The sequence below is a fragment of the Rhinoderma darwinii genome, chromosome 2 (genome assembly GCF_050947455.1).
Source record: "Rhinoderma darwinii isolate aRhiDar2 chromosome 2, aRhiDar2.hap1, whole genome shotgun sequence".
Taxonomy (NCBI): domain Eukaryota; kingdom Metazoa; phylum Chordata; class Amphibia; order Anura; family Rhinodermatidae; genus Rhinoderma; species Rhinoderma darwinii.
In genome coordinates this window covers 223496602-223509140 of record NC_134688.1, presented here as the reverse complement: position 1 = coordinate 223509140, position 12539 = coordinate 223496602, and positions in this window count along the sequence as shown.

Sequence of the window (12539 nt, the reverse complement as noted above, 5' to 3'; positions counted from 1 at the left end):
CAAAATATGACCATTTCACATTTTATGAAGATGTTCAAGATTAGTTGTGTTTATAATGAGAATCTTGGGATACATAGTGTTGAATCCCTATAGTAATGATAATGGTAATTTAGTCTCTTAGCATTTCTCAGGAAACAGTAGGATATTTAAGAGTTGATGTGCTATAGAGAGCTCTTTAACATGAATATATATGCTTCTCACTACACCTCTTGAAGTAGTCTACTTAACAAGAGAGGGTGTTGAGTGTTCTTCATACTCAAACTTTGAACTCTAATTTGACCTGTCAGTGGCTTGAGTTGACACATTGTTCCTAGAGAGAAGTGGGCACAAAAATCAAGGCAAAATTATATATAATATAATGAAAATTTGCTTACTGAAATTTTTGTTTCCTGTAGTCCAAGGGCAGCACAGAAGGGTTAAAGGGAATGTGTCGCAAGAAAAAAAAAATGTTTTTTAGTTAAACTGTTAGTATATAAATGATTACACATTGTTCTAATTTTTTTAATTTTTTCACAAGTCAGGAAATATTAGATTCTAATTTATAACATTTCCATGTACTGGTCACTAGAGGTAGCAATTCCCAAAATTGCAGCATTGGCATGTGGTAAAGCAACCTCATTGCTTTATGCTGCAAAATTGGAGAAGACACACTCGCTCCAGTGTCCTCAAACAATCCCCCCTCCTTTATCCTGGCTAGTGCCAGGAGAAAGAAGGGGGTTGAATGTTCAAACCTCCTACACTGAGTGCTGCCATTTTTTGAGCGAATGCACAGTGTAGGACGATTAGATGCAGTGGTAATCGCACAGTATAAAACGAACATACACACACACAAACATAATGTAATGGCAGGGGGTAGGGAGACGGACAAGTGAGCCCTAATCTACCAGGCACTCTGTCCCTGCCTACTTGCAACGACCCGCCCTAGGCGACGGGGTACAACTGGGCGGCGGTCCCTGCGCTCAGTAAGTGCACGACAAACACGACAAACATACAAAGGAACACAAGCAAGAAAAAGGGGCCGTTGCCCACGGCAACACCGTGAGCAACCAGAGTGGTGAACGAGCCGAGTCAAGCCAGGAGTGTGCGAGGTACAAAACGAAAAGCAGAAGAGTAGTCGGTAAGCCAGGGTCTGTATGGAGCAGGATCAAAAATAGCAGGAGCTGTAGCTGGGCCAGGAAACCACAAGGAAAGAATCACAAGCACCGAGGGACAGGAAGTGCAGGCTTAAATAGAACGAGGGCGGGAGCTAGCTGAGTCTGGCCAGGTTACGATAGGTTCTCCCACTCCTAAGCCTGCCAGCCTGAATGGTGGAAGCAGGAGTCAGTCTCAGGGATGTATTCTCAGGTGCTAACTGATTAGTTCTGGGAGTTAACCCCGAAGCTGTGCCTGGCAGATCCTTTACAGTACCCCTCCTTTTATGAGGGGCCACCGGACCCTTTCTAAGTGGACCTGGCTTACTGGGGAAACGCAGGTGGAACCTCCTGACCAATACCCCAGCGTGAACATCCCGGGCGGGTACCCAAGTCCTCTCCTCGGGCCCGTATCCTCTCCAATGGACCAGGTACTGGAGGGAGCATTGGACCATCTTGCTGTCCACAATCCTGGCCACCTCGAATTCCACCCCCTCAGGGGTGAGGATGGGAACAGGAGGTCTCCTCGAGGGAGCCAAGGACGGGGAGCAGCGTTTGAGGAGGGAGGCATGAAACACGTCGTGTATCCGAAAAGACGGGGGTAACTCCAGCCGGAAGGAGACAGGATTGAGGACCTCAATGACCTTATACGGCCCAATAAACCGGGGAGCAAACTTCTTGGACGGAACCTTGAGACGCAAGTTCCTAGACGACAACCACACCAGATCCCCGACCATAAACAGGGGGTTAGCAGAACGTTTTTTATCAGCCTGAGTTTTTTGTACGCTCTGGGACACCTCTAGGTTTTTCTGAACCTGGGCCCAGACTGTGCACAGTTCCTGATGAACGACCTCTACCTCGGGATTGTTGGAACTACCAGGTGAAACGGAGGAGAACCGTGGATTAAACCCAAAATTACAAAAAAAAGGAGAGACCCCTGACGAGTTACTGACCCGGTTATTAAGGGAAAATTCGGCGAGGGGAATGAAAGAGACCCAATCAAATTGACAGTCAGAGACAAAACACCTTAAGTATTGTTCTAGAGATTGATTAGTCCTCTCCGTTTGGCCATTGGTTTCAGGATGGAAGGCAGAGGAGAAGGACAGATCAATCCCCAACTTCATACAGAAGGCTCTCCAAAACAATTAAACAAATTGTACCCCTCTGTCCGAAACAATATTGACAGGGACCCCATGGAGACGCAGGATGTGTTTGACAAACAAGGTAGCCAACGTTTTGGCGTTGGGTAGTTTCTTGAGGGGCACAAAGTGGCACATCTTACTGAAGCGGTCCACCACCACCCACACCACCGACTTGCCTTGGGATGGAGGCAAATCGGTGATAAAATCCATGGAGATATGTGTCCAAGGTCTCTGGGGAATGGGCAACGAACGCAGTAAGCCCGCTGGTCGGGACCTGGGAGTCTTGGACCTAGCACAAACCTCACAAGCGGCGACGTAGGCCTTAACGTCTTTAGGCAACCCAGGCCACCAATAATTTCTGGTAATTAGGTGTTTGGTACCCAGGATGCCTGGATAGCCAGATAGTGCGGAGTCATGATTTTCCCTAAGTACCCTTAGCCGGAATTGCAGGGGAACAAACAGCTTGTTCTCAGGAAGGTTCCCGGGAGCTGCACCTTGATCAGCAGCAATATCAGAGACTAAATCAGAATCGATCGAGGAAATGATTATACCTGGAGGCAAAATACAAGCAGGATCTTCCTCCGAAGGAGGGCTGGCCATGAAGCTACGCGACAGTGCATCAGCCTTAATATTTTTAGACCCAGCCCTATAGATAACCAAAAAATTGAATCTGGTAAAAAATAACGCCCATCGAGCTTGTCTCGGGTTTAGCCTCCGGGCAGATTCTAGGAAAACCAGATTCTTGTGGTCGGTAAGGACCGTTACCTGGTGCCTAGCCCCCTCCAGGAAGTGGCGCCACTCTTCAAATGCCCATTTAATGGCTAAGAGTTTGCGGTTGCCAATATCATAGTTACTTTCAGTTGGCGAAAACTTCCTGGAGAAGTAGGCACAGGGGCGGAGATGGGTGAGGGACCTGGTACCCTGGGACAAGACAGCCCCCACTCCCACCTCAGATACGTCAACTTCCACGATAAATGGCTCCATTTGGTTGGGCTGAACCAGCACCGGGGCCGAGACAAAGCACTTCTTATGGACCTCAAAAGCCTGGACAGCCTCAGGAGGCCAGTGGAGGAGATCAGCACCTTTGCGAGTGAGGTCCGTAAGGGGCTTAGCGATGACCGAGAAGTTAGCAATAAATCTCCTGTAATAATTAGCGAACCCCAAAAAACACTGTAACGCCTTCAGGGAGGCAGGTTGGACCCATTCCGCCACAGCCTGAACCTTGGCGGGGTCCATGCGGAATTCATGAGGAGTGAGGATTTGACCCAAAAATGGAATCTCCAGTACCCCAAACACACATTTTTCGGTTTTGGCAAACAGTTTGTTTTCCCGAAGGACCTTGAGCACCTTCCTGACATGCTCAATGTGGGAGGACCAGTCCTTGGAAAACACCTATGTCATCAAGGTACACTACCAGAAAAACCCCCAGGTAATTTCTCAAAATCTCATTTATGAAATTCTGGAAGATCGCAGGGGCATTACACAACCCAAAGGGCATGACGAGGTATTCGAAATGGCCTTCGGGCGTGTTAAACGCAGTCTTCCACTCATCCCCCTCTTTGATGCGAATAAGGTTATACACCCCCCGTAGATCCAATTTAGAAAACCATTGGGCCCCCTGAACCTGATTAAAGAGATCAGGAATCAAAGGAAGGGGATACTGGTTCCTTACCGTGACCTTATTCAGGCTACGGTAGTCAATGCATGGCCTAAGACCACCATCCTTCTTCCCCACGAAGAAGAAGCCAGCACCTACCGGAGAAGAAGAGGGACGAATGTAACCCTTGGCCAGGGATTCCTGGATATACACTCTCATAGCTTCACGTTCTGGACAAGAAAGATTAAATATCCTACCCTTAGGAAGCTTAGCTCCTGGTACCAATTCGATAGCGCAATCGTATTCTCTATGAGGAGGTAACACTTCGGAGGCCTCCCTAGAGAAAACATCAGCGAAGTCCTGAACAAACTCGGGTAGCGTATTCGCCTCCTTAGGGGGAGAAATAGAATTAACAGAAAAACATGACGTACAACATTCATTACCCCATTTGGTTAGCTCCCCAGTATTCCAGTCAAACGTGGGATTATGCAACTGCAACCAGGGAAGACCTAGAACCAAATCGTACGATAATCCCTGCATCAACAGTACAGAGCATTGCTCCAAATGCATGGAGCCAACAAGGAGTTCAAAAACAGGGGTATGCTGTGTAAAATAACCATTAGCAAGAGGAGTGGAGTCGATACCCACTACCGGGACAGGTTTAGGCAAATCAATCAGAGGCATAGCAAGGGACATAGCAAATTCCACAGACATGATATTAGTAGAGGACCCTGAATCCACGAAGGCACTGCCGGTAGCAGACCTACCACCAAAAGAGACCTGAAAGGGAAGCAAGATCTTAGTACGTTTCATATTTACGGGAAATACCTGTGCGCCCAAGTGACCTCCCCGATGATCACTTAGACGTGGAAGTTCTCTGGCTGCAATCTTACGCCTAGGACAGGTGTTCACTTGATGCTTGTCGTCCCCACAGTAGAAGCAGAGACCATTCTTCCTGCGGAATTCTCTACGTTGTTGGGGGGACACGGAGGCCCCGAGTTGCATAGGTATCTCTGAATCTTTCGGGGAGGAACGAAGCAACGGAGCTTCGGGAGGCATCATGGGGGAGTCGGAGGAGAAAACACATAAACGTTCACGTTGTCGTTCCCTGAGACGTCGGTCAAGTCGTACCGCTAAAGCCATAACCTGGTCTAGGGAGTCAGAAGAGGGATAGCTAACTAGCAGGTCTTTCAGGGCATTCGACAGACCCAACCTAAACTGGCACCTTAAGGCAGGGTCATTCCACCGAGTAGCTACGCACCACTTCCGAAAGTCAGAGCAATACTCCTCAACAGGTCTCTTACCCTGACGTAAGGTCACCAGCTGACTCTCGGCAAAGGCAGTCCTGTCAGTCTCGTCATAAATAAGTCCGAGAGCAGAAAAGAAACAATCAACGGAGGAAAGTTCAGGGGCGTCAGGAGCCAAGGAGAAGGCCCACTCTTGGGGCCCTTCCTGGAGCCGGGAAATAATTATACACACCCGCTGGCTCTCAGAACCTGAGGAATGAGGCTTTAAACGAAAGTAAAGCCTACAACTCTCCCGAAAGGAGAGAAAAGCCCTCCGGTCCCCTGAGAACCGGTCGGGCAACTTGAGGTGGGGTTCAAGAGGTGCGGTGAGGGGAACTACCAGGGTAGCATCAGGCTGGTTGACCCTCTGAGCCAGGGCCTGGACCTGTAGGGAGAGACCCTGCATTTGCTGAGCCAGGGTCTCACGGGGATCCATAGTGGTGTCAGGGACCAGGGGTAGACTAGGTATGGGCTTGTGATTATGTAATGGCAGGGGGTAGGGAGACGGACAAGTGAGCCCTAATCTACCCGCCACTCTGTCCCTTCCTACTTGCAACGACCCACCCTAGGCGACGGGGTACAACTGGGCGGCGGTCCCTGCGCTCAGTAAGTGCACGACAAACACGACAAACATACAAAGGAACACAAGCAAGAAAAAGGGGCCGTTGCCCACGGCAACACCGTGAGCAACCAGAGTGGTGAACGAGCCGAGTCAAGCCAGGAGTGTGCGAGGTACAAAACGAAAAGCAGAAGAGTAGTCGGTAAGCCAGGGTCTGTATGGAGCAGGATCAAAAATAGCAGGAGCTTTAGCTGGGCCAGGAAACCACAAGGAAAGAATCACAAGCACCGAGGGACAGGAAGTGCAGGCTTAAATAGACCGAGGGCGGGAGCTAGCTGAGTCTGGCCAGGTTACGATAGGTTCTCCCACTCCTAAGCCTGCCAGCCTGAATGGTGGAAGCAGGAGTCAGTCTCAGGGATGTATTCTCAGGTGCTGACTGATTAGTTCTGGGAGTTAACCCCGAAGCTGTGCCTGGCAGATCCTTTACACATAACTTAACTGCTCCTGCCGCCGCCGCTGCCGCTGCCTCCGCTCCCTCCGCTCCCTCCGTTCCTAGTCCTTGCTTCTGAACATATGGACGGAAGCCGCAACCGGAATTAGTCATCTTACTGTCCGGCCGCGGCTTCCAGTTCACATGAAAATGGTGCCGGATGTTGCTCTGCCGAAGACCTTCCTTTTGGACTGTGTGGGAGCAGCGCATGCGCCATTCCCACACAGACGGCGTACGCTATAGTGAATGGAACAGCTCCCGTTCTAATTCTCTATGGGGATGTATGTGCCGTATTCCATCTCTGTATGTGACGTTAATCGACACATACAGAGATGAAAAAAAATGGCAGCCCCCATAGAGAAGTAAAAGAAAGAAAAAAGAAAAAAGTACAACACAAAAACACAAATAAATAAAAATTATTTTAATGACATACTAAAAGCAATAACATATAAAAATAAATTTTTCGTGACACCTTCCATTTAAGTTGAATACGACCCAAATTGGACAGAAGATAATAGATTAATTAGTAACAATCAAAGTGTGGTCAGACACCCTATAAGGACCCCTGGAGACAATGAGCATACATGTTTTTATGTAGCTATAAATCCATTTGAAGGGGGATTTTCTGTGCAGCTTTTGGACTACAGGAAGCAAAAAGTTTGGTAAGTAAATTTTCATTTTCCTAGACGTTCTTCAGGCAGCACAGAAGGGACTTACAAAGCAATCCTCAAGGATGGGATACAGCAGCTTTTTTTCGCACTTCTGTACCAAAGGCCTAGCCTACTGCAGTACTAACAGCTAGACGGTAGTGCCTTACAAATGTATCTGGTCTTGACCATATGGCAGCCTTGCATATTTGGTCCAGTGATATGTAAGCGAATTCAGCCCACAAAGTTGATGTGGAATATTAAGTAGACCATAGGCCCTGGGCTGTTACCCGAACTTGGGCCCCTCTTCTCCACTGCCGCCGTGCCGTGCCGTAACTATTGTTAAGCAGGGGCGTAGCTAGGGGGGGGGAAGCGGGGCACGTGCCCCGGGCGCTGTTCAGAGGGGGGCGCCAGCGCCCCCTCCTCCTGCACTATAATTGTACCTGTGTCGCAAGGACACAGGTACAATTAGAAGCAATGAATGACCGGGCACGTTCCGTGCCCGGCCATTCAGCGCCTTTCCACGAATGAAGCGACTGGTACACCTTTTGTACCAGTGACGCTTCCGTCGATGAAAGGCGCTGACTGACTGGCAGGGAAAGTCATCCTGCCCAGCCAATCAGCGCCTTTCATAGACGCTGCGTTCAACCCCCTGGAGACCTGCGCAGAAGAGAGCAGGTCTCCATGGCTGCCGGACGGCGTGGGAGCGGGAATAAGGTGAGTTTGAAATATATTTTTTTTATTTTTAATTTTTTTTTTAATAAACGTGTGGCTGTATCTGCGGGGGGGGTCTATCTACAGGGGGACTATATCTACAGGGCTGGGCTATATACTGGGGGACTATATCTACAGGGGGGGCTATATACAGGGGGACTATATCTACAGGGGGGCTATATACAGGGGGACTATATCTACAGGGCTGGGCTATATACTGGGGGACTATATCTACAGGGGGGCTATATACAGGGGGACTATATCTACAGGGGGGCTATATACAGGTGGACTATATCTACAGGGGGGCTATATACAGGGGGACTATATCTACAGGGCTGGGCTATATACAGGGGGACTATATCTACAGGGCTGGGCTATATACAGGGGGACTATATCTGCTGGGCTATATACAGGGGGACTATATCTACAGGGCTGGGCTATATCTACAAGGGGACTATCTACAGGGGGACTATATCTACAGGGGGGCTATATACTGGGGGACTATATCTACAGGGCTGGGCTATATACAGGGGGACTATATCTACAGGGCTGGGCTATATACAGGGGGACTATATCTGCTGGGCTATATACAGGGGGACTATATCTACAGGGGGACTATATCTACAGGGGGACTATATACAGGGGGACTATATCTACAGGGGGGCTATATACAGGGAGACTATATCTACAGGGCTGGGCTATATACTGGGGGACTATATCTACAGGGGACTATATCTACAGGGGGACTATATACAGGGGGGCTATATACAGGGGGACTATATCTACAGGGCTGGGCTATATACTGGGGGACTATATCTACAGGGGGGCTATATACAGGGGGACTATATCTACAGGGGGGCTATATACAGGGGGACTATATCTACAGGGGTGCTATATACAGGGGGACTATATCTACAGGGCTGGGCTATATACAGGGGGACTATATCTACAGGGCTGGGCTATATACAGGGGGACTATATCTGCTGGGCTATATACAGGGGGACTATATCTACAGGGCTGGGCTATATCTACAAGGGGACTATCTACAGGGGGACTATATCTACAGGGGGGCTATATACTGGGGGACTATATCTACAGGGCTGGGCTATATACAGGGGGACTATATCTACAGGGCTGGGCTATATACAGGGGGACTATATCTGCTGGGCTATATACAGGGGGACTATATCTACAGGGGGACTATATCTACAGGGGGACTATATACAGGGGGACTATATCTACAGGGGGGCTATATACAGGGAGACTATATCTACAGGGCTGGGCTATATACTGGGGGACTATATCTACAGGGGACTATATCTACAGGGGGACTATATACAGGGGGGCTATATACAGGGGGACTATATCTACAGGGCTGGGCTATATACTGGGGGACTATATCTACAGGGGGGCTATATACAGGGGGACTATATCTACAGGGGGGCTATATACAGGGGGACTATATCTACAGGGCTGGGCTATATACAGGGGGACTATATCTACAGGGCTGGGCTATATACTGGGGGACTATATCTACAGGGGGGCTATATACAGGGGGACTATATCTACAGGGGGGCTATATACAGGGGGACTATATCTACAGGGCTGGGCTATATACAGGGGGACTATATCTACAGGGCTGGGCTATATACAGGGGGACTATATCTACAGGGGGACTATATCTACAGGGGGGCTATATACAGGGGGGCTATATACAGGGGGACTATATCTACAGGGGGGCTATATACAGGGGGACTATATCTACAGGGGGGCTATATACAGGGGGACTATATCTATAGGGCTGGGCTATATACTGGGGGACTATATCTACAGGGGGGCTATATACAGGGGGACTATATCTACAGGGGGGCTATATACAGGTGGACTATATCTACAGGGCTGGGCTATATACTGAGGGACTATATCTACAGGGGGGCTACATACAGGGGGACTATATCTACAGGGGGGCTATATACAGGGGGACTATATATACAGTGCTGGGCTATATACAGGGGGACTATATCTACAGGGCTGGGCTATATACAGGGGGACTATATCTGCTGGGCTATATACAGGGGGACTATATCTACAGGGGGACTTTATCTACAGGGGGGCTATATACAGGGGGGCTATATACAGGGGGACTATATCTACAGGGGGGCTATATACAGGGGGACTATATCTACAGGGGGGCAATATACTGGAGTGGGCTGTCTATAGAGCATCATATACAGGGGTGGGCTATATAGTATATAGCCCCCTGTAGATATAGCCCACCCCTGTATATGGTGCTCCATATATAGCCCACCCCAGTATATAGCCACCCCTGTAGATATAGTCGCCCTGTAGATATAGCCCAGCCCTCTAGATATAGCCCAGCCCTGTAGATATAGCCCCCTGTAGATATATTCCCCCTGTATATAGCCCACCCCTGTATATAGCCCCCTATGTATAGCCCACCACTGTAGATATAGCCCCCCTGTGTATAGCCCACCATTGTATATAGCCCCCCTCTGTAGATATAGCCCCCCTGTGTATAGCCCACCCCTGTAGATATAGCTCAGCCCTGTAGATATGGTCCCCCTGTAGATATGGTCCCCCTGTAGATATGGTCCCCCTGTAGATACGGTCCCCCTGTAGATAGCCCACCCCTGTATATAGCCCCCCTGTAGATATAGCCCCCCTGTAGATATGGTCCCCCTGTAGATATGGTCCCCCTGTAGATATAGCCCACCCCTGTATATAGTCCCCCTGTAGATATAGCCCACCCCTGTATATAGTATCCCACAAATAGCTCCCCCTATAGTGCTCCATAGAAAGCCCACCCCTGTATATAGCCCCCTTGTACATATAGTCCACCCCTGTATATAGTGTTCCACAGATAGCCCACCCTTGTATATAGTATATACAGGGGTGGGATATCTATGGAGCACTATATACAGGGGTGGACTATCTAGTGGAGCACTATATACAGGGGTGGACTATCTAGTGGAGCACTATATACAGGGGTGGGCTATCTGTGAAACACTATATACAGGGGTGGACTATATGTGGAGCACTATATACAGGGGTGGGCTATATCTACAGGGGGGCTACATACATGGTTGGGTTATCTGTAGAGCTCTATATACAGCGGTGGGCTATATCTACAGGGGGCTATATACAGGGGTGGGCTATCTGTAGAGCACTATAGGGGGAGTTATTTGTGGGACACTATATAAAGGGGTGGTCTATATGGGGGCACTATCTACAGGGGGCTCTATGGCAGGCACTATCTACAGGGCGCTCTATGACAGGCACTATCTGCAGGGGGCACAGTGTGTGTGTGTGTGTGTGTGTGTGTGTGTGTGGGGGACACGGTGTATGGTGCTATTATAATTAGAGGTGCAGTGTATGGCGCTATTATATTTAGGGGCGTAGTGTGTGGTATAATGATAACTTTATATTTATTTATAGGTGCAGAAATGTTGGAAAAGTGAGAAGCTGAAGACATGTGAGCGGCAAACTGCAGAAATGGACCGGGAGAATTCATCATAGAGGTCTGGACCAAATGGAGAAAAAGAACTAGAATCTGAGACGTCACCGGTGAGTCACTCAATGTAAATGTTCATTCTGCCTCTAATCAGCACTGTAGTCACTGTATGATCTGCAGCGAGATGATGGGTGGTATGATTATGATAGGATTTATTTTTTGTGAAACAGCAACTCCCAGCATATCCTCACCATTGTTCGGGCTATGCTGGGAGCTGAGGTTTTACGCCATACACACCTATACGGCAGGGGTTGCACTAAATTGAGCTGTATTTGTTCTGGGGCTGTATATATGTACCGAGCTTGGTTCTGGTGTTGTGTATAGAACCATATTGCTTGTGAAATGTACAAATAATTTTATTCTCGCGTTACATAAAAAGAAATGACACGTCGATTGGTAGAGAAAACAAACACGGCGAGGGGGAAGGAGATGTCGGGAAAGAGGTTGGGGGGGGGGCGCCAAACTGAATCTTTGCCCCGGGTGCTGGAGAACCTAGCTACGCCTCTGTGTTAAGACTACCTTTTTGTGCAAGCATTACAAATAGGTGTTACAATTCCCCTTGTCAAAAGGCTGTGTCCCTACATACTGACAGTCTCCAACCATCGCTGACAGTATCACACTTTGCAGGGACACATCCTCCTGACAAGGGGAATGGTAACACCGATTTGTCTATCAGTTCTGGACTGCACAAAGACTTTATGTGAAATACAAGGATTTCCTTTAATAAACATGTCAGGAGAGATGACAGATTCTCTATAAATCCAGTGACTCACAGGCAGGGCTGACCTTGGGATAGATGCCGCCCGTGAAAAAATTATTTTGACGCCCCACCCCATCATAAAAAAAAATGCCTCATAAACAAGTATAATTGTGAACACGACTCAGCAAAGGTCTTCCAAACATGACTATATATTTTGACAGTATTTGGCCTTCTTGCAGCAGATAGAGTTTCTAACAACTTCACCTCCAAAACACAGATCTTCTTAAGTTCCCCCTTTCAGCTTCCAAGCCGTAAGATGTAGTCAAGATGGGTGTGGATGAAAAATTATTTCTGTGTTAACAGGTTCTTTCTGAGTACCATTTTCCAGTATCCTCCCCTCGAAAGTGTCAACAAGAATGGGAACCAGGCCTTTCTGAGCAAGAATGGTATCACCGCTATTACCACTGTGCTTTCTTATTTGATTTTCTGAAGTACTTTCGGAATTAGTGGAATGGGGAGAAAGACATAAAGGAATTTCTTCTCCCAGCTGATGGAAAGAGCATCTACTGAATGCGTGTGATCTCTCCTGTTCAGAGAGCAAAATTGGTGTAGTTGGGAGCCCTTTTTTGTCGCCATTAAAGGTATACCCATAATTTGGGTAATCATTTGAAACACTTGTTGGTTGGAAGACCACTCTGATGGCTTGATTGGGTTCCAACAGAGTCAGTCTGCCTTCACATTC